Source organism: Battus philenor, unplaced genomic scaffold (assembly GCF_028537555.1).
Source record: "Battus philenor isolate CCGP_79_NKW_IND1 unplaced genomic scaffold, ilBatPhil1.0.hap1 SCAF_5, whole genome shotgun sequence".
NCBI classification, from domain to species: Eukaryota; Metazoa; Arthropoda; class Insecta; order Lepidoptera; family Papilionidae; genus Battus; species Battus philenor.
This window is the reverse complement of record NW_027181715.1, coordinates 3,286,883-3,311,602: the sequence shown is the minus strand read 5'-3', so window position 1 is coordinate 3,311,602 and position 24,720 is coordinate 3,286,883. Positions and strand designations below refer to the sequence as shown.

The 24,720-nt window shown below is 32.0% G+C and overlaps 1 protein-coding gene across 1 annotated transcript in view; it reads right to left on the bottom strand.

Moving 5' to 3' along the window:
- LOC137929625 (arrestin homolog) overlaps positions 1-8,066 on the bottom strand; it is a 38,576-nt gene extending 30,510 nt beyond the window's left edge. The window contains exon 1 of the mRNA XM_068772664.1: positions 7,831-8,066. The gene's annotated coding sequence lies outside the window, so the exon portion shown is untranslated. The remainder of the gene's footprint in view (positions 1-7,830) is intronic.
- Positions 8,067-24,720: the final 16,654 nt, after the last annotated feature.

Genomic DNA, 24,720 nt, shown 5'->3' with positions numbered 1-24,720 from the left:
GTGACGTAATAGATTGCTCGTTTTTGTTATTTCTTGCATTTTTTCAACAAACCGTCCGTTCAATGGACGCTCCATAAACTTCATGTTTTGCGGCAGCAGCAATATAAATGGTAAATATTTATCTTGCTGTGTTTATCACACCTTCTCGGTTCTTCGGGAAATATCTTCCGTTCATATTTTTCAACGCAATAAATTTTACTCAGCAGATGAAGCAACAGGCTATATTGATATGAATAGTGAAACCTACTGTCATGGGTAATCAAAACTTTGTTTATTCTCACTTCACTATTTTAATGTTTATGTTTCTCTGGATATTGTAATTTTTCTTTCCTGCGAACCTTACATTCTCGATCTTACTAACATAAATGAAGCGGCAAAGTAAGAAAAAGACCAATATTTAGCCACTTCCACATGCAGTGGTAGTCGTGCAACAAAGTGCACCGCCCGCCTGCTCGCTGGTAAATGCGTATGTGGCAAACAATGCGAATTATACAACTGCCACCGTCAAATCACTCAACATGTGTTTTACCCCTCCACGGGGCATCTTCAGGAGTTATGCCACACCGATTAGTGTCAAACACAGAGTCTTGTATAGCCATATCAGCCGCATGGCTGACCGTGTTGGAATGGATATTAATATAATTTGGAACTACATTTAACCGTCTGCATTGTTGGTTAAACCAAACGTTTTGAGCTGCCTCCCGATGTAATTTGGTTAATTTAATGTATAAACGCGCCTGTTCAGCTAGGCATGCTGATCTTAAATATCTAATGGAATCAGGCACTAATCGGTGTACCATAACTCCTGAAGATCCCCCGTGGAGAGGTGAAACACGCGTTAAGTGATTTAACGGTGGCAGTTGTGTAATTCACATTCTTTGCCACGTAAGCATTTATCAGCGGGCTGGCGAGCGGTGCACTTTGTTGCACGACTACCACTGCATGTGAGGAAGTGGCTAAATATTGGTCTTTTTCTTACTTAGGATGGACTTCCGCAGGGTAACGCCTGATTCCATTAAATAAATGAAGTGGCCTCAATGGTGTATTAAAAATACGTGCTATCATCTACTTTAACATAATCATTACTAGACACTTCCAGTACAACATAGTTTCTTATAAATTTTCTTCTATTTGCCTAACAGCGTAACAATATCTTGAGAGATCCCAACACTCCCGGTCAAAGCGACATCTCTCCCTTCTTTTTGCCAGTCCATAAGAACGTATAAGTAAATTTATATTATCGAAAAGTTGTTATCAACAGAGTAAAGTGAAATTGTACTGATGCACTAGCTGGTTTTGATACTTTTGAAATGAATTACGTTTAAAAAATATTAAAATTCAAAACTGTAAAAATGTTTCTCACCATCTGCGTAAGATTTTTCTGTTTGCCACAATCATTGAATTGCTATAAAAAATCGTTACTACTTAAACGTAATATCGACGAAAGGAGCAAAATAAAAATCTGAGTTTATGAATTTAAATAAACAATGCACGGTTTAGCCGATTTGCAAAGAGTGAAGTAGATGCTGTTTTGTATAAAGAAGTTCGTACAATATTGCTGAAAAATTAGAGGTTCACTTTCAAACAATTTTTCTAGTTTACAAAACTCTGCATATACGAAAAAATTGGAATTATGAGTGCCATGATAATTTACTGAAATAAACCTAATTAATCTATTACTCGATTAAAATTCTCCATTAAATTGTGATAAACTGTGCTATTTATAAAAAAAAATATACACAGGTTTCGAAAGCGGATTACCTACGACAAAGAAGGTGTGATCAAAGAGCAATTGAACTCTACAGATTATAGTGAAACACGATATCGCTATCTATAGGACGATTTTGTCTGTATGTTATAAGCGTTTACCATCGGACTTGATTTCTCTCCTAACGAATGATTATTAAAATTAATTATTAAAGATAGCAAATTATTAAAGAAAGACCTGAATTCATCACCAAAAAGAGTATGGTACTCGTGTTTTATCATGAAAACGCCGAAACAAAGCTCACTGCCAATACTGAGAGATTTTTATTGACATTTTTTTTACATTAATCACAAGGGTGATCGATTATAAGTGTAAAAGATTTAAAAAGATGTTGAACACTCGCAGACAATTTATGTACGGTACATTCTAAAAATCAACGGTTTTAGAAACAATAACTCAATTAAGATTATAATTAACTATCTATTCCTGCAGATTTTGTACTGCGAAGAGATATCGGCCAGTCGCATTATAATAGAAGAAATAGGGTAATGTAACATGTAACAGTTTCAGGGTGATCATTTTATACAGAATGTTTCGAAATAGGTGAAAAAGTTTTAAACTTTTTCGTTGACTAATTAGCTATATATTTACCACGTAAATACAATAGGACAATAAATAAAGAACATATATATTACAACAACTAGACATACATGAATGATAATTATTTATAGGTGTAAAAAATCTTAGTGACACTTAATGTACAGTCCTGCTTTGGTTAATTAACGTAAAGAACTGGAATATCCAAAAATCAATGACGTAATGATAATATAGTAACGAATACTGGTTTTTAAATTCGCTTTAATACTTATTTAATACATAATAAACAAATATTTAAACTAATTATTGTCATTGCCGTGACACATTCCAAAGTAAAAAAATATTTATTTTACAGTGATCACTTAATACGGAGTAAAGGAATAATGTGTAAAAGTTTTTTGCTAAAAAATATGCTGTATATTCACCCCTTTAAAGCTCCTATAACCAAACATCCTGTATAACGAATTTATTTAACTTCTTTTAATTTTATAGATAAAATTATTAATAATAAATTAACCTTTAGGAAGTACTATGATAACATAAAAAAAGAATATCGAAACTATTCGCAGCAATTTTTTGATTAAGATTTCGATTTTTATCCAGAATTTTATTGTAAAGATTACGAAATTATAACATAGCAAAAGATTGTCTATCAAATTGGTATGAGTACAATATTATGTTAATAAACTGTGCTGAAGAACTTTTTTCTAGATGTGTAATATATTTGTCTTATTTACTCATACTAATATTAGTTTTCGTATAATAATCGAGTCTTTGAGTTATTACTTTCCTTTATTTATTAAGTAAGGTAAGCAGTTATTTTATATAAAAGGATAACGAAGAGGATTTCAGATTTTCTTTACGTAGTCATACAAGAGTAATCTATATATGTTGAAGAATACCTACTGAATTTAAATATTAAATTTTATTATTTATTTTCGTTTTTTTAAGTTACAAATACTTACTATAATTATTTGTTAACTTCGCAATACTGAGTTGATCGAGCTTTCGAATAAAAGATGGATGTTTTGTTTTAATTATTTAATCGAAACATTTGTTATCATTTAAAAAATATGTATCACTTAATTTAAAAACATTCCAAATTCAAGAAATTCGTTAAAAGTCATTAAATATATACTTTAACGATCCCGCATATGTTGTTTATTGAGTGAATAAAAATTATCCAATAAAGCAGATTTCTTCATGACAGATTACAAAAGTAAATATAAGGGTTAAAACTGTCTAGCCACGCAATCCATGCTATATTAACTCAATAAAATATTTATTCGTTACAGTTCTAATCATAAAAACGGTAGTAAATTCTTCATAAGAACAGCGGTGAGGCAGTGCGGAATACTTTTTAAATACATTTATTTCCTACTACTCACTCTGTCAAACTCTGTTAACTATATAGATACTTTGTAAACTATTTGTAATTTTTTTTTAATTTTTATAAGTCAATCTTCATATTTGTACTGGTCAGAAACGTGGACTTTGAAAAAGGCCAATTTGCGAATTCTGTGGGCTACATTCCATCCTGCGCGATCGCAGTTCTGAAACCAAGCTTTATATACCAGTATTAAAATTTTTCTTCCACTTTAACAAAATGAACCGCAAAAAAGACGTCAAGGTCAAGGTAACTAAGCGCAAATAGTGATAGCACAGCGATAGAGGACTAAGACGCGATTGTAGGGCGTGAATTTGTTTCATTGGATACAGTCTTATATAACTCACACTTTGTACTTTAATTATATAGGATTGTTACTGCTCACATACAAGTATTCAGAGGATAAACAGCAGCGGCCTTGGGGTACTATGATATCACACCGCGATTGCTAACTAACTTGCTAAGCAAGGCGATTATGGTATATTCTCCCATAGATGTCTTCGAGAGAGGTTTATGCCCTGCAGTGAGCGTCCAGGGGCTGAATCGTCGACGAGGAACCAAATCCGCTCATCTCCATATCCCACGAAACTCATAGTAACGAGAATAGCGACGCGAGGGGGATAGTTATATTTTGACATTAGATCTACAACACATAGTTTTACGACACTCCTTTTTTTTCTTCTTCTCAGCCTTGTAATATTTTCAATATTGGAACTGAATAATTGAGGTAAAGGGTACATATGACTAATATCAAAGAAGTAAAATTTTACGGTTAAAGTTTCCCAATATTATAAATACTATTAATTGTGTAAAATGATTTCAACATTTATACACATCAGTGAAATTGTTCTTTTATGTGGTAAAGCAATGGTGTAGTTAAAATAACATGTTATTATGACGGTTACATTTGCAAATATAAAAATTCTTACGACGACATTAAAAGTGTGTGAGGCACGCGTGTAGTTTCCGTTTCATGTCAAAACATTAGCTAAAATAGTGGGCGTGTATGGCAAGTGGCCAGACGTGAAAATTTAATTTAATTTGAACACGTTTTTTTTTATTACAACTCTTGTAACGAACATGAACACTAACAATTTCATTTGTAACGAAAAGCTTTATTTTCTTAAGTGAATTTGCGGCCAATGTCCGATTAATTTTAAAAATAGTTTGTTATTTTTAGTCTGGTGAAAAGAAAAAGATTTTAAAAATTACCTATTCCAGCGACCATATTCTCCGAGATAGATTAATATTAAAATTGACTTACTGTAGAGTTATTTTACTTTTAAAATTAAAATAATAATTTGCATTAACAATTAGTGGAAGTAAAATATTATATGTTTTTTTTATCCGATCACAGATTCCTTATAATTCGTACGTACATACCAAACTAAATTTAACTATGTTGGTGGCATTCTGGAGAAAATTCTTAGAAGGTAGCGTCACGTAGTGAATTCAACTATTAGAGTACGACCAAATCTCAAAAAGTAACAGAGTATTTATATTATCATAGATCGAAAATATTATGCGACACAAGGTATAATACATTCAGAACCAGAGTATGTTTTCAAATGTTTTTTTAAACTATGTAAATCTACGTGTAGTCCACTTCATGTAAATGCTGAAGAAGATTATTGCTGATATCGCGGATTGCACTAATGTCTTCTTTCTCCAGCAGCTGCAATCAAATCCCACGTGTCAGCAATTTTTCACTTTCAAACTTTAAAATACTCTGCCACGTTGTAATATAAAATATGACGATAGGAAAAGACTTATTGTCAAGGTAGAGTGAATGGATCCAGATCCAAGTCCAGAAATGCCTTAAAGTAATCGCTAATAAGTTGATCCTAGTCAACTGTTATGAAAAGGGAATAGAATGACTCCTGGAGCACGACGACTCTGGTGAGGGCATACGACTAGGTCATTATGAGCTACAACAACAGAAATTTGCTTAACTAGTCATAGGCATTGCATTTATTGTTAGGAAACTAACCCTTAAATTCAATTTTTTGCGAAAATGTATCGTTTAGCGCAAAATTCTAAAATAGTTTCATCAATTCAGCCAATTTAATTTTAAAAAGGTTATAAAAATGTTTTTATACACCGGAAAATTGGAAAAATTGTTAAAACAATATTTTTCCCCTCCCATACAAATAACAAAGTAAATTAGAACCTCAAATGTATGTTAAAATATACGCTAATAATTGGAAAATACCCAAAAGGCAAGAATCCGGAAAATAAATATACACGAAACGGACATTTTTTTTGACTATGAGAGTCCAATAATTTTTTTACAATAGTAGTCACGGACACTAGTATATGATTGTTCATCTTTGTTGCAGGTCACATGATCCTTTCTTTATCTATAAAAAGTATTTAATCCTTTATACAGACACAGATCACTAGAACAATCTACTTTCCAGACATGTATCTTGTTTATTTGATTTTTCATGTGCAAAATTCCTACAAATAATACAATTAAAACAATAATAAATCGTCAATAATATCATAGCAATTATAACCATGTATAAAAGGTAAATTATAGGTACACGTTTAAACAATTTAAAAAAAATACAAACACACGTAGCTCTAGATAAAAACAACCGAAATAACATATGACGAAAAAAAAATTTTAATATGTACTTAATTGTATTTCTATTTTATATCTAAGATCATACCAAATACAAAAAAGGATTAGGTAATATGCAGTTTCACATTTAAAGCTAACTTTACGATTTTAAATGGTCGTAGCCAACTAATAGCTTATCAGCTATTTGATAAGTAAAAGCTTTTAAAAATGATCGCAGTTTCTCTACAACATCGTATCAAATGAATAGACCCGGGGACGAAACAAAGTAACCTATATAGGCCAGCGGCTTGGCAAGTTATAGTGGCAGTGATCAGGCCACATAGTGCGCGGTGCGGTTGGCCGCTGAAGCCTTTAGGTTCTAGAGTGAAGACTACGGAGCAGTAAGCACAACGCCCTAACAAACACGCTGCATTTAGGCCGCTTTCAACTGATCCTAAATGAAACCCATGTCCATCAGTGGACCTCCTATGGCTATAGTTGACGAAGAGTAAGATATTTATGACCGTAGATAGTCCATATCTTATTCTTTAGGAGAGCTTATTGGATTAATGAAATCGTGGTCTCCAAGTATTTTTCCAAAAAGAAAACTCCACGACCAATAATATATTCAAAATGCTTTTTATATTTTCATTATAATCATATACATTCATATAATAGTGATATTTATTAAGGATATTATTAAATATATAAAATTGTTGGGTATTAATTTTAACGTGTTTGCGTGCATCGACTAGATTCGTATTATGTTTCACTCAAAAATTCTGCAAAGGAAATAAGGGGACCTTAACACTAGGTTAATGGTTAATTTCTTTTTTTTCAGTAGTCTGTTAAGAAGAAAAGATTATTTAATATAGTATTTAAAAATTTAATAGCAGAAATGGTAGTGAACATGGCGCATGTGAATAATTTTAAATATTATTAAATCTGGGTAAAATTTAAATCAGTCCTACTGTTTGTTATAAATCATGTTGACAACTATTTTTTAAGTTAATTTTATTATTATGAAACTATATTGTCATTACATTGTAAAGAAGTAAAAAATTGTTGTGCCAGTATTAAAAGCTGGTTGAACAAAAACCAAATATAAATTATTTTCTGATAAATTTTAAAGGTTTAGGATTTCTTCGAAGCAGCTATTGTGATTTGAATAAAGATCATTTCAATTATATTAATTCCATAGGATTTAACATATTTTTGATACTGAATCAAAATTATGATACATAAATATAAAAGATAATAGAAAACAAAATGATTAATTTTAATTTATTTATCATAGAAAATAAGTTGAGTTAATAAAAAAATCAAAACGTCTTTAAGATTATAAAGCTTTATCAAAATGTAATAAAATTCAAAATAATGTGAAGAAATTTTAAACGAATATGCTATTTACAAATTAGCATATTTGTTTATTTAAATTAGGCGAAATAAATAGCAAAGGAGTAATAAATCAAAAACTGTCCATTTAGCATTTCTCGTATATTTACTTGTCAGTATCCGTCCACAGGATGATAAATCATAGACTATAATTTATACCGCTCGTTAACCACTCACCTGACAGTTTTAATATTCGCTTTGTATATAAGCAATTAATTTTATTTCAAACAACCACACAAAACACCGAAACCTCACTATGACGTGAGCAAAAAAGTTAATAAATGAAAACAGAAAATATCAATTAATTCCGTCTGATGAATATAAAATTGTTTCCAAATTAATCAACATGGTTTCGAATCGAGCACGTAGCGTATCTTTTAAATAATTTATTAATAACTTGCGCAAGAGAGACCGGAGCCACTCGCGTCCGCACCGGGCTCCGTCCAAAGTTCGACTGAAGCAGATCCCTGAAGGCTGAAACTTTGTTTGTAGGTGCAACAAGTACAGGCGTTTCGCCAATACGGCCACGGAAATTTTGACGCACGAGTCATACTTGATTCGTTTCGGAAATTCAGTTAATGAACGCGCGGTAGACAATAGGTGCTTTTAAATTTCGAACTTTAAATATCCCTAAAATTATTTCACTAAGCATTAACATACGAAAATACACGCAGCGCGCATTACTTATTTCTTTTGCTTTTTATGTACTAATACTTTTTATAAAATAAAATAGTAGAGTAGAACCTTTAGAACTTGATATCTATAGCACGTTTGGGAGACCGCTTTGAGCTTCACACATTTGTACACGCGCTGTAAATTTATACTGTCATATATCAGCTGCATCAGTCAATCCTCGTCACACGTTTAATAAATAAATAAAGTGATCTCTTTTAAAATGTTGCATTCATATATTTTTACTTTTGAAATGCGAAAGGCCAATAAATTTTGGCAGTAAAATGTCTGTACGAAAAGGTACTTTAATAAACAATATACGTTTTCTGTATCTTCTTTTGTCTCTTCTAAAGAATCTTCGTATTTCTTAATTAAATCAAGTCATTAGAACGGAACAGAAACCTTGTCAATGGATCATACCGGTAAAGTTTCCTCCTACCAAAATATCCAATTTCCACCAAATTTTTCAAGCATTACTGGAATTTTTGGTCCTCTCGGGGCCTCTCGTTCAACCCATATCATATGCGGACAGTCTTTATTTACATAATATTTTTTTTACATATTTTGTTACTCTTCTTTTCTCTTTCTTCCCTCATAATATCTCTTATTCCTTTCCATTTTTTCCTTCTATTCATCGTCTCACTTCCTTCTCCTTCCTTTCAGGTTTCTACAATTTTACATTTATCATTTTTATTTCTTAATTCTTTAAGCATTACTGGTTGTAGCTTTCTATACTTATTTTCTCATGTAAAAAAGCAACAACAATTTAAAAATTAAATAAATTAGTTTGATAAAGAGTTCTTCGTCCAAAGGCAGTTGCTTAACATGAATTGTTTCCATAATCAAAAAGTTGATGTTGAATATAAGTCTCAAGTTTTTTTGAATATATCATCCGTAATGAGGACTCAATAGAACGTTTAGTGATGCAAGGAAGAGTAGAAGGCAAGCGATCTCGTGGATGCACTCCAACGAAACCGTCAGACATCATCACTGTCACTATTAAGTCACTGAATGAATGCTCTTACTCCGCCAAACACCGAGCTGCATGGCGACGCTTAAACAGAGCAGCAGGAGCAATCGAACCTACCGGGGTATGACCACAACCACTCTGACAAGAGTACACGAATGAAAAGAAGAAAGAATAAGTCATAAGACTTTATAAAAAGGGACAAGGATTACAATTGTTACCATCGGGTTACAAACATCTGATAATATTCCGAAACTTTGATTCATATTTAAATAATGTGCGATGCTTATTCTATTTATTGGTGTGATTGAATAAGTAATAATATAGTCATTGATGTGTTATATTAAAAAATTACCATGTAGAAATATTCTCAGAAGCATCTCAACATTTTTTAAATATAATAATGTTTTTAATATAAATATATTTTCCTGTAAATAATCTATTTGTATTAAATATTAAATATATACAAACGAAACATTTCTCGATTAATCAACAGCAAGGTTCTTTATTTTAAAGTAACGTCGTAATTATTGTATATCGAATAACACAGTTTATTAATGTTATTATCAAATTTTAAATACTTCAGATTAAATTCATAATTGTATACGTTTGCCAGTTTATATGTATGTAAAGCTAGCATAAATATAGCTGGAGCTGTGTACGTCTATAACAGGCAAACTTATTTAATTTTTTACTTTAGTAATTGAACTTAATGTAATCTTACATTGAAATTGAAATTTTAATTTGTTGTCTATTTGAAATAAATGAGTATATAGAATATTAAAAAAAATATTTTGTAAATATGTGACCTAAAGCATAATATTAACGCCATTTTATTAAAATGAATAAATTTCCGTCGCTCAGTGAAGCGAACGATTGGATATCTTTAATTATAACTCAACAAAAACAAATCCCTGGCCGATGAATCTTGAGCTATTTTTTATTTGGAAAGGACATTTTTTGCCCAGACAGTTTTCTATTGTATAAGAATTAAACTGTAAATTTCAATAGATAGCTAACTTTTTTAAATTTCAGTTTAAAAACTTAAGAAAATTACTGGCACTTTATGTCCTAGTTGTAGTAAATGAAAACATGCGTAATTTTCCCTTTACATACCGGCTAATCTCTAAAATGAAAATAAAAATGTCATGACTTTTATATGAGTCATGAGATACGAGTACTAATAAAAAGGCCTGTGCTTTAGATCTATTGTTGACATACTTTACTATATTTATTTGCGTATTGCAGTTTTGCTTTTGACATATCTTAAGCAGTAAGGGAGTTTTATAAAAAAAAACAGATAAATAATAATACGATTTATTCGCAAAACTTTTCAGCTTACTGTCGCCATCTTACGCTTCCCGCATTCAGCGACTTCCTGCGACCCCGACGCGGCGGCGTCTACCGACTCGTGATCGCCACTCTAGACTTTTCACCCTAACAGCCACCGGTTGCACAAGCGATGTTCCGCGACCACTGCCACTTCAGACAAGCAATTTCTCGAGCTTCGTCGGTAATCTTGGTTCATCTGTGGATTTCCTCATTTCTATTCGATCTCGAAGCGAAATTCCGAGCATAGCTCTCTCCATTGCTCCCGGGATGACTAAGCCTTCTTGTGAAGCCACGTCTCGCACTTGTTTTTTAAATATTTAATGGAATCAGGCGTTACCTCGCGGAAGTCGTGGAGGGGTGAAACACGTGTTGGCGGTGGCGGTTGTGTGATTCGCATTGTTTGCCGCATACGCATTTATCAGCGGGCTGGCGGGCGGTGCATTTTATTGCACGACTACCGCTGCATGTGCGGAAGTGGCTAAACATTGGTCCTTATCTTACTCGCACCTGTTTGTCATCACTGGCAACACACATCGTCCAAATATATTGTTTTACGTGTAAATAAATAAAAAAGACTAATATACAACTTTGAACTGTATCAGAGGTGGTCAAGCTCATTTTTGAAATTTATGACGAGCTGCAATTAAAATGCATTTCATATTTTTTCTTGTTTCGCATCCTTCACTACTGAGAATTGTGACCGTTTTTTTTAAATTGTCGCACTTTATATTACGCCGTCTATGCTGGTCTTCGCCGGTGTGCATTGCTTCGGCTACCATGTTATTTTACGCGGTTCTTTTCAAAATTCGTATTTAAAGGTATGCAAAAAAAGTTATTTGAAGAATTGTTCATGAAATGTATATATTACAAAGTATGTCTATAGAATTAAAATATTAAGAATTATACGTGTATTACGTGTCATGGTATTTGTATTAAAGTATCAATTCCACGTATTATGCTTATGCTTTGAGGCTACTAGTAAACTTTAAAATCGATCAAAGCATTCTTCTGGTTGTAAATGAAACGCCTTCACCGCAACAAAATGGTCTTGATAGAGACTAACAAAATGTCGAAAAGCACCGCAATTGTAACCACAAACACACAAGAATGCGTTTATCGTTTTTTTAACTTTACTGATAACCTCAAAGCTTAGACAGAATATGTGTAACCGATACGTTAATATCTCTTAAAATGTTAAACCTTCACGAAGGCTTTCGAGGAAGAGAGCGACCTTTAACAAGAAGAAGAAGGCAATGCTAAGAATGCTAAGACTACTGCTATTGTTTCATATAAAATTAGTTACTTAATTCTATTAGCTATGGCATCATTTTAAAGCAGAAACTTACATAACAAATTTTTCATTCGGGATCCTACAGACGAGAGGTAGGGTTATGCGTGATTGCCTAGTACAACTCTTCGAATGATAATTTTAAGGAATTTGGCGTGATATCTGAATCTTCTTCGGAATGCACTGCTAACCCTTATACTGTTTTTAGATTTTGTAAGATGTTATATGCTATTTTCGATTGGCAGTACATACTTTAGCCCTATTCCCTAAACGTTATTACAGTACTTTCTTTTTTGTCATTAATAAATTCTTCATGGTTACCAAATAATTAAAGAGAACGGATAGATGGTCTTGGTAGGAACTGACAAAAAACCTGACAGCTTTCTTTTGGACTTTACTCAAAAGGGCACTGGCATTGTCTCGCGAAGGCTTTAATGAGCTGGTGCTCCCCAATAAAAATACGAATTAACTCGCCACAATGAAGTTATTTCGTATGTGCCGAATCAACCGCCGTATAAGAGTTGAAAAAGGGCCAGGTATAACTTCCTCCAACGTCCAGATCTTCGGTTGTGATTGAGGAGCTGTGATGTTCAAAGATAAGGCTCTGAAGGTCATCGGAATACATAGGTGTAAGTCACTTTCAACAAGTCCTATAGGAAATCTATGAGTGAAGCCTTTGTTCAGCTTAGGGTTTCCTGAGGGTGATAATGATGATATTTAAATAGTTAAGAGACCTAAACCATTGTTTACCCAATGAAGACATACTTCAGAAACTTTCACATATTTCTTATACTCAAAGTATGGTTTCATTTCTAAGATGCATTAAAACTTCAACCACATACGGAATTTACCGGAGATAGATATTGTAACAATTTAAAGTTTCCAGCACTATTTCTGTTCGGTTTGAACTTTCAATTGCTTTACCTACGATTTTCCGGTACTCTTATACCTGCAGCTACTAAACAAAATAACGAATTTTATTTTATAAAAGTAAGATCTATGGTAAGCGAGCAGTGATAGCAGTGGCGTAGCTATGGTATTTGGGGCCTGGGGCAGATTGGGGCTTGGTCCTCCCCCCCCCTCCCTAAAGAGTCTAAATTCTTTATTTATATATTTTTCACATTTTTTGAACCCATCTTTGTGGTTTATACATTAAGGGAGAGGCTCATGTCCTTAAATGTTGAACACATATTTATCTCCTTGTACATTTCCTGAACACAGATATGTGTTTTGTGATTTAGGGCCCTTTTAAAAAACACTTTATGCGTTTTGCGAATGAAAGACTTAAACACTGTGTATATTATAATTAATAACCGTTTACTTTTTTTATGTTCATATTTTTTAACAACTTTTTTAGCACAAAAATAGTAAAATTCGATATTCTTTTTATGTTATTTACTTTAAATTATGGTTTTAATTTTTCTTTTAACATTTCATTATTCATCATTTAAAAAAAGAAATTCAAAAAAAATGTTTTCAACTTTGGTGCCCCCCCTGCTTGTGGTGCCTGGTGCGGCCGCCCCGCTCGCCACCCCCTAGCCACGCCACTGAGTGGTAGCCAAGCAGTAGAAAACTTACAAACGTAGGACGCGGATTCGATTTCCGGGATACAATCTTCTATATCACTTTGTTCCTTAATTATAAAGGATTGCCACAGCTCACAAATAAATTTCTAGAGGAGGTTGGCACAAGCGTACTCTGCGTTCCAGATTGCGATCACCAACGCGCCTGACATTTGTAGCAAACATGGTATATCCTCCCGTAGAAAGATGAGACCTATGCTTTGCAGTAAGAGTCTATGGGCTGAAACAACCACGCTCTTTGCAAACACAAAAGCAACCAAATTTGAGAGTAATAAAATCAAACCGAACTCCACTATAATGAGATGCTTTAACTGAAAATAAATCTACAAAGGTTCCAAACGTAAACTGACCTGAAGAGAGTCCACAACAAACATGGTAAGGTTTTTATGAATACTTTCACAATTGTCCTTCAACATAAGTTAAAGCATATCAATTATTTTCTACGTAATAATTCGTAAACAGTTGCTTATGTTTGTGTTTCTAATGTTATTAAGCCTAGAGATATGATAACAAGTTTGTCATTATTTCGGATGCTATCCTTGTGTCGTTATTTTTTTACATCTATCACTATTGCTACACCCATATACAAGGTATTCACATATATATGACTACGTATTGCCGTAATTTTCACTTTTACTAAACTTTTATACTATTACTGCATTATAATAAACATTAGTTTGACTCTGAACTTAAAAATAATAAAAATAATTTCAAACTCTTCACAGAGACTTTAATAATTAATAATAAAAAAATAAAATACTAATATAATACTGAGACAAGTATTATTAAACGTACAAGTATATTATACGTACTATACGTACACTGCTTGACTAGGATTATTTTCATGGGCACATCATTCCGATAACAAAATTTTACCATATTTTTTGCTTCTAAAATTATCTTCGTATATTTTTGTTATTTTTTATTGTTTGGCTATGGAATCAATTGCGAAAATTATTTTTGATATACCTAAACTGAAAAAAAAATGTCGGGCTCTTCTGTCGTTATCGTAAACACTCGTGTTAAAATTTCCAGTTATATTTTTCTAGATAACTGGGGAAATGTGTTAGTGTTCACGTTGTTGATGTACCTAAAAATAAAATAAACTAGTAAAAATTAAAAAGAAAAATTATAAGTGAAAAAAAATAAGTGAAATTTCATATCATCACTCCATAAGTAACAGAAAAGTACGTTAGGGCAAATCAATAACAACGTCTTTCATCGCTGACGGATAATTTGGAGTAAAATAAAAATAATTACATAATTAGAACAACACATTCCGCAAGGCCCTCAGGTACATTACTTTTAGTAACACATATAAAGAGAAAGAACAAAGTCCTTGAAGTAATAAAACTTAATGGAACTCAGCCGTTATATAAACAAGTCCAAAGCTGTTAACTTCTAAGCACTCACAGGACTTGAGTAGTTTTCAGGTTCAGGTGAGTCATATACTATGCTTGTTTAAAGTATGTTAGGTTTTTGTTGTCCTTTATACCAGAGCTATACTAGGTTACTACCTGTGAGTTTATTTATATAGAATTATACATTGTAAAATCGCGTAATGTTTTTGGATGCAGACAGCGCAACACTTGTTATCGTGACAATTTTTGGGGGAGCCCTTAGTCTTGGAGTTCAAATTCAAATTCCAAATATCTTATTTCAAGTAGGCATTTACATGCGCTTTTGAATCGAGGATTATCTTAACACTATAAGCAGTAAGCTATTACCGGATTGGGACGCTGATCTCTTGAGAAGACCAGTCTAGAAACTCAACAGTTACTTTCTTACATATAATTTTAAATATATTTTTTCATGTGTATTTAATAATATTAAATATGTAAATGAGTTAACAAATTCTACACATCTAGTTCAACTAAAAACTATTGAAAGCTATAATTAGATTTAATATACTGTTTAATGTTAGATTTAAAACTAAGGAACAAATGGTCTGAGATATCTCGTAGAACTTTATAATACATGTGTATACTCATAACATACATATACATATAAATTTTAAAGACAAAATTTAGGCGTTACGAGGTTATTTTTATTTCTTGTGTTTATAATGGTTATGTATATCTGTCGCTATTTTTAATGTAATATTCAAAATTATGGCGCATAAATAATATGTTGTAGTATATTAAAATGTATTTATATAAACAGCTTGTACTATTCTTTTATGGAAAATTACAAAATCGTTTAATTAAATTAAATATGTTGTTCAGATTTTCCTTCTCTTAAAATAAAAAAGTTTCTACGTAATAAAAAAACTGTGAATGTATAGTGATAATTGTGTATACCATATATTTATAGGTTTTGTTTATTGCTTAAAAATGATAAGACAATCATACAGCGATCAACTATTTTTGTATTTGAAAATTTTGTAATACAAAATTCCTCACAGCACCGCATCCACACTCACGCGAGACAAATAACACTCATTCCTCTCCGGTTTCGGAGAGAAGATGGTGAAAATGGATAGTATACTAAAAATTCTTCTGTTGATTTTTTCTGTCAATCTTCCGATCATCAGACCCGGTGAGACATATTGTATAGCCGCAGACTTCCTGATGTTACACTTTTATCCATAAGGATTAGCTCACGTTACAGCTTTGCAATAACATACAGGGAGCAGAAAGCTTAATAGAAGTGAATATTTGAATCTTTATTGTTAGTAAATAAGCTATACATTGCTATAAAATGAAATATCTAACATTATTTATTTTTTCCATAAGAATGCCAATATTCAATCAGTTCAATCACTTCAAGCCGTACAAAGTGGGCAGGGCAAACAGTAAACTTTAATTTTAATATGTACTAATCCAAATTTTGAAAACGTTTTTTCTATGTTATCATTACGTATTTATTATTACGGAAACCGCTGATTTTTGAATAGGGTATACACCTTAAAAGGTTTCATATATTATTGACAGGAAATAGGCTATATATTCACCTCTTTTAAGTTTACACACCTATAACCAATCGCCCTAATTATTTACTGTGACGAAATTTTATTGGATCGATCCACGACGGTACCTCCTTTGAACCACTAACATTCGTAATTGTTAACAAACATCAAAGAATTTCATCTATAACCAAAATTCATGAGAATATTACATAATTTTTTTTAATAGATATTATGATATAGTTACATTGCTTATTAAGATTCTTCTTGGACAATATCTTAATAAAGGAAGATAAACAAGACAAAAGCGAAAAAGGATAGGTTTATTTTTACCAAATCATACTAAACAAAGGGGATCATCATAAACCGAAAATCGCAATTCGCCGAGAAATACGACGTTTGAATAATAATATAGCGGATTGTTTACTGCTATATTGAAGTTCGCCACTACTTGCTATTTCGGCTTTTATATATAGCATATCCATGTTTTATTCGTTCAACCTCCATCTGTTAATAACAAGTTTTATTTAAATTTCATCTGTCAATTGGACCAGCTAGTAATTTTATATGTGAGTAAAGTTTAACATTTACTCGATAATTGTAGCATACATTTTTAATAAATATGTCATCTATAAGGATTAGGTTCAAATAAAATATTTTTAAAGTTAAATTAACTGATTATTCAGATAACAGCACTTTCTTAATTTTACATTTGTTAGAGAAGCTATTTATTTTTTAATAGAACGCGCTTTATAAATATTCCTCTGCGAAAAAAGCATGGGAGTAATTATGCTGTTCTATTGGGTAAATTCCGCATCATTGTGTCCACTATTAGTTTTTACACTGATTGTTGAAGTTAATGTCTAGAAAAATTTAAAATTATATAATATTTATAAAGAAAAAATTTTTATACATAAAATTTTTAAATTTTTCATTAAAAATAGTGAATGACCAAAAAACTTTTCGTACATCTGTTATGTTATTTAAAAACAGACAACAATGTACACAGTTATATTAAAAGGCTTATTAAGTTTTATGGTTCATAACGATTCTATCTTCAATTAGATTCTATGTCTAAGTGTACACATAACACACTAACGCCGTTATGCGGTATAATACAGCTCACAATAATACAACAACAGTGCTAGAATTACATAGGATATAACAATAATATATAATAATCCCGCTAAGCTCAATTGGTTACCCATAAGGCTTCGTCGGAATGCTCACATACTTTATCTACTCTATAATATTCTTTTCAATCCACTCACTCCCTCTTATCTCAAATCAAGGTTTCAATTTCTTCAGGATACACATGAGAGGTCTTTGAGATCATCAGAGAATCTGGAATTAAAAATACCGGCGCATTCTTCCTCGTTTATGGCCCAATCTTTCACCACGCAGGCCGTTCGATTGTGGAATGATTTACCGCTGAATATAAGACGTACTAGCTCACTACCTATTTTCAAGAAAATGGTTAAGAACCATTTACTAGACCTATAATTATCTATCTCTTTATTCATTTCTTTTTCTTCTTCTGTTTCTTTCTGAGGCAAGTGCGATCGAACCAATACTGATCGAAGTTAGATATTTTTATTTATTATTGTATTATATTTATAATATGTATTAAACCTTATTTATTATAAGTATATATGTTATATACGTATGTATGTCTATGTATGTTTATGTATGTCCATGTTCGTTTGTTTGTAAATATTTATTTTTTGTAAACGTAAACTACCTATTATTAGTACTTTTACCTTTTCCATAATATGGTTGTCTGGAAGAGATTGCTTGTGTGATAAGACCGCCCATTGTACTTTTTTGTATATTATTGTAAAACTTATTAAATGTAACGTGTAAAATAAAGAAAATTAAATAAATTCATAAATAACTGATTTATTTGAGAATATAAAGCTATAAATATTTAATACTAGCTGTTCTGTTAGACGTCGTACTGCCAACACATTTTTTTTTTAGTAGCTCTTGCTATTCAGTGCCTTTCGCTTTCCTTTTCGTATTTAAGGGGCAGAGCATAACAATCTTGTTTATAATACATAAAATCCCTTATTAAAATAATTAATATACATATTTAATTTTAAGTTTTATCACAATTAACTAATTTTTGCTTATTTACCTAACTTTCTGCTTTATTTATTTCAAGCACGAGATATTGGTATGTAATCTTCGTATATAAGAATTTAGCAATAGGCATTAAATAAGCTAATTATATATTTTTTACGATTAATAAAATTAGTAGCGCATTCGTGGGTAACAGTATTATAATACACACTCATGTTTTATGTCTATTAATATCGGAGATGAATTGTAAATTGTAAATTTAAAATTAATAATTGTATTAATTATATTTGATAATTGTAGTAATTTTTATTAATAATATTATAAAAGTATTATAAAAGTAAAACAAAGAAAACTCATCAGAGCTTTGCTTTTTCTCTGATGATGTTAATGTTGTTAGCCATAAGGCTTTTACAGCTTCATCGGTACTGAGTTCACGGAGCGGAAGGGTCCATGAGCTAGATGATGCGTAAGAGGTTGGTACAGGCTGAGAGCCTATTTCAAGGCCTCGTAGTAGCCTTGGGTGGAAGGATGATAGTATAGGGAATTTTAACCAGAATCTAGTTTCTGTAAAATTAAGGTCTTCTGACATTCTTGTAAATATGTGCACAGGTGTCGTACAAGTAATTAAGTATTAGTGAAATTATTTAAAAAATTAGAAAATTTGTAATGTTGTTCATAAGAAACAGGATTGACTAAGGAAAAGTTAGGAGAGTTCATATATATATATATATATATATATATATATATATATATATTTATATATGCATGTATGCATGTCGTATGACTATTGATCCTTATTAGTCAATTGATATCAATCAATGTCTAGTGACAGCGCGAGTCAATCTACCATTAGCGCCATCTATCGGCGACGTCTGAAGTTACAACGTTCTGTCATATAAATAAAGACAAACAAACAATACAAGATTGCTTTCGACGATCATAAGAGTTCAGCCATCACTGTACTTGATTAAGGATATAAACAGAGATGATAAATGATTACAGTCAAACTATTTATATAATCAATTTTTGTTTTTAACGGTTATAGCTTATTCCGATTATTACCGGATAACATTAATAACCGTTATCCCTATTTACTTTAACACATATGCCTTTGTGCAACGTTTTGTTAATTTATTGAATTATTTATGCAAAATCGTAAAACATCAAAAGCGTTTCGCGTACGCGTCGAATTTGTTATCGCCTAAACGAACGCGGGGACTTGACCCAGTTATTTTGCGTGAAATCGCTTTTAAACACGCGTTATTTCTTTGTTAATAAGCTCAAAAGCTCCCTATGTTCGCTTAGTTTTTAATGCTACGTGTTTTGCTACGCTTTAAATGATGTTTAATTTTAAAACAACCTTTAACAATTAAATTAGTATAGTTCGTTTATTATATTTAGAGCACAAATTAATACGTTTTGAGGGACAATTAATAAACACTTTATAATACATATTATAGACGCAGCTCTCTGTACATTTTCCACATACTATAGATTTTTTTTTCTTTGCAAATCATACTACACACTCATTAGTTTTATTTATTGGTGCATAAATCTAAACAAGTGTAACCGTAGCAAATTGTGATCTTCTTATATCAACATTAGTTAAAGTAATTTAATTATATTTTTAACGTTATAGTTCGTACACAGTTGCTTATATTTGTCTTTCTAATGTTAAGTCTAGAGGAATAATAACAAGCTTGATATTATTTCGGTCTACTATATTCTATTATATATTATTAATAAACACTTTATAATACACATCGTCAACACAGCATTCTGTACATTTTTCAAGTACTTACATACTCACACATCATATTACACACTTTCATTAGTTCTATATAATATTGCATAAGTCTAAATATGTTTAATTATTGCATCTCAAGTTGGTAAAAGTGGAGTGGATAGGCCTCGCACCAGATGGACTGACGTCTAGTCAGGATCGCCGGAAGTCGCTTGATGCGTGCAGCCCTCGACTGATCGTCGTGGCAATCTATGAAGAAGGCCTATGCCTTGCAGTGGGCATCCGTTAACTAAAAATAAGAAGAAAACGAATCAAATTAAGTTCCCCTAAATTGCATCTCTACTGAAAGCTTAAGAACGCACTTTAACCTGGAAATACACCACAACAAACTCATGCTGTTTTATTTTTGGTTTTTAAACTCGAAAATCTTTCAAGCGGCAATTTTCCACAAGTTTTTAGTTCAATATATTATATGACAATGTAGAGACACGGGAGTATATCGTAAACATTCACGGTTACAAAAGATTATAAAAGTGTTATTAATCTAGTATCATTGATTCAGGAACATATGACCCTAATACATTAGATATATTTTGTAATAAATTTTTCTTTTGGCATTAAAGTGCGTAATTTTTAATTGAAAAATATATAGTTATGGAATTTGTAGTAAGGTACCAAAATCGGTCGTAACCTTACAAAGAGCTTTTAACGTGTCAGAGTCACTTATAAAGAACGTAATCAACACAAATTGGATTACATAAAATTTTCAGTTGCCGGCACTTAGTGTTACCAGATTTTATATAAAAAAATATAAGGAAGATAACACTGTTTGCTTTATGGTTAGTCAGGATCTAATAGGTAAGTTAAAAAGATCGTGAGCAGGGCTGTGGTCAGGATTATCCTGCGAAATCAAATTAGTAATGAGAAGATCTGTAAACGAAGAGAAGGAGCCTACATCGCCCAGCAGGTGGCTAGTTGAGGTGTCAGTGTGCGAGCAATAAAGCGCGCAGAAGTAATGGCCGCCGAGGCCTTAAAGCTCTCGAGTGGAGACCACAGACAGGCAAGCGTACCGTTAAACGTTGTTGAAAGACGGTAGATGCAAGCCACTTCAAACCAAATACAAATAGGAAATTTTAGAAAGACCCATATCTAGCAGTAGACGTCCCACGAATGAATGATAATGATAACTGAAATATATACTTAGGCAAGCGCACCGTTGGACGTTGTTGGAAGACGGTGGATGCAAGCCATTTCCAACCAAATACAAATAGGAAATTTTAGAAAGACCCATGTTTAGCAGTAGACGTCCCACGGATGAATAATAATGATTACTGAAATATGTACTAAATAGTCTTTAAATTCCGATAATATGTTTTTTCTGTCTATACTCAATATGTCGATGTTCTTTTTTTAAAACATCAAGTAACCTGGAAAATAATATATGTAATGTTATATTCAGACAAAGCATTGTCTAAGCTAGCAAGTGATTTTTCTTTTTCTTCCTTTTTAAGCCAATAGACGCCCACTGTAAGGCATAGGTCTCCCTCAAAGTTCGCTACGATGACCGGTCCTGCGCTGCCCGTATGCCCACAATCTTAACTATGTCGTCGGTCCAAGTAATAAGGGACCTACCCACAGTGCGTCTATCGGCACGCGGTCGCCGCTCAAGAACCAACCGATGGTTGCATGAGTGATGTATCCCGCTCACTACCATTTTAGACGAGCAATGGTTCAAGCTACGTCGGTGCTTTTCAGCCTTTTTACGGCCTTTCTAATCCTATGAAACACATTATATTACGAACTACTACTATAATATATGTTAAAAAAGATAGATATAGTAAAGGACAAATGGATGGCATAATAAAAACTGTAAAGGAAGGGAGAAGGATTCTAAAATTAAAAAAAAAACTTGTTTACCGAGATTATAACGTCTCTGTCTCAAGCAAAGGGAACAGAAGATTTTACAGAATACCTAATGATTTCAAGTTTAAATATTTCTTATTTTTTAAAATTTAAAATTAGACTAATTAATATTGAACAATCGTTTTAGTTAAAATATTTTTTCGTCCTTTGGATAGGTATTATTGCCTACCCTGCACCAAAGGTTGAATCGTAATAAGTGGTAAGAGGTTTTTTTTTAAATAATTTAATATCTTTATGACAAGTACTAACATTTATATTAACAGTGTTGTATGTTAAATGTTTCATTTACATCAACTGATCGACTGTTTTCTGGTAAGACAGTAGACAATAAAACAGTTAAAATACTTATTAAAACATTCATTCACGTTTATTTGATGATGATTTAAGTGAACTTTACTGTTTTTACAAATACAGGAACTCTATTTCCATAAAAAAGTTGTAAAGGAAACAGGCAGAGTGGCAATGATAGTTTAAAATACTCGCATCCCTCATATATAATTATTCCAATGTCAACTAACGACGTTAAGCTTGAAACGAAACCTCTAAAGGGCCTTACGAATCAGGTCAAGTTTCTCATTAGCCAAGGATATATTTTATAGGTAACATCCGACTTTGATGTTTCAGACTAGTTCATAAATCACTAACGCATTTTAACGTTGAGAGGTTTGTGCTGTATTCGTTATACGCTTCGATTTATTTTGTGGCCGTTTTAATGAATAGCGGGTTATAAATGTACATACATCGGTTTATTACAAAGTTTATTTCTACGAACACTATAGTTCTTGAGTTATAAACCAAAAGTATGGGGTACTAAAAATACCGTCAAATTTATAAGTTCCATTGTAATGTTTCGTACATGGTCTTATTAAATAGGCGAAATATTTTTGTTTAAACAGAATAATTGGTTATAGGTATAAAAGTTTGAAAGGGGTGAATTCTTTTACACATTTCTCCAATCATCTTATATAAAGTGATTGCATTGAAATTAGTAACTTACTTATTTTTTTCTATAGGAAAGCAACAGGCTTTATTTTAAAAGAAGCTATCAGGTAGTACAAAGTCTGTAGGGAGAGATAACTAACTTTAATATGTCGTAATCCGATTTTTACAAATAAACACTTTTTCTTCTTATGATTACTTAGCAGTAAAAACACAAGTATACCAATCGGCTTCTTGTTGGATCCAACAAGAAGCCGTCTAATGTTGACGAGATGCACCATTTTCAAGAAAATGTATCTTCCCCCAGGAGGCATTGTATGGCACAATTTTGAAAGGTACTATTACCTTTCCTAAGTGTTTCATGGGCTTTTCCAAAGTACAGGAGTTGACTTCCAGAGTAATTTAAGTAAACGCCAAACTTATCCCTGGTTCCCCCAGGCAAGGTAACTTGTGTTAAAAAGATTTCCTTCTAAACTCAAAACAAATAGATAAAATAGTTACAAGTTATTTAAACGTATATATATTCATTCAACATAATAAATTCGCTTGCTTTTTATTTAACCTCACATAACGTTGGTATTTTTCATAGCAAACTACTTTAGCACATAAAATAAACCCTTGTATACGTACAGACGGAAGATGAAATGTAAACGGATCGCTGAGTGAATACAAGACCTGATGAATGACATCTATGTTATGAATAAAAGAACTGATCTTGTTTGAGATTAATACCGGATTGATGTACGCCTATCAAGGTAAACTTTTATTATTTTAACTATTTGTAAAAAAATATTCTACTACAGTGCTGGTTACACTATTTTTTTTTTTAATTTATCGCTACGTGAATTATATTTTTACAAGACTAACACTTATAAAATATAATATTTATTAGCCACTTATTCTTCTTTTCATGTTATAAATTTAAAAAGATCGGGAAAGATCGGGGAATATCGTTATTACAGCAAGTAGAGCAACTACTAAGTAATATCGTTTTACAGCAACTACTTGCTGTAATAACGATATCACGAAAATTACCACAAAAAACCAGCCTGAATTTGTTGCGGCCCTTTCCCAGATCAGGGAGCGTTTTTCAGCTTTCAGTTGATACGCCTCAATATAGGGGAACTCAATCTAATTCTTTTTCTTTTTCTTCATCTGAAGAATGCCGTAGCATATTAAATGGTGTATAATATCATTTATATATATTAAAAAGTACATTTTTTATTAACACTAATTTGTATTGCTGGTGTTTTTTTCACTTTTACTAAACGCAGACAGTTGGGAGAGGGTTGCCACTATTTGATACGGATCTTTCTTCTCCCAGCTGCGAGGCACGACAACGTTTTATAATTCTTTACAATTTTGCTTACATAATTTTCTCTTATGGGTAAATACAGCTAAAATGTATGCACATTAACAATACAATTTGGAACTTTTACTCATTTTTTATTAGTTGGTACATTATTTTATTTACAAGTACTGCTTGCACTATCCGTGCCCGCTAAGTAGTTGTGTGAGATGGAAAGATGCCTTCAAAAAGTACATTATCTGTCTTCATATTTAAATGTACTGTTAAATGTAAACAATGGTCCTCTTATATGTAAGTATGTATATGTTATATATAAGTTTGAG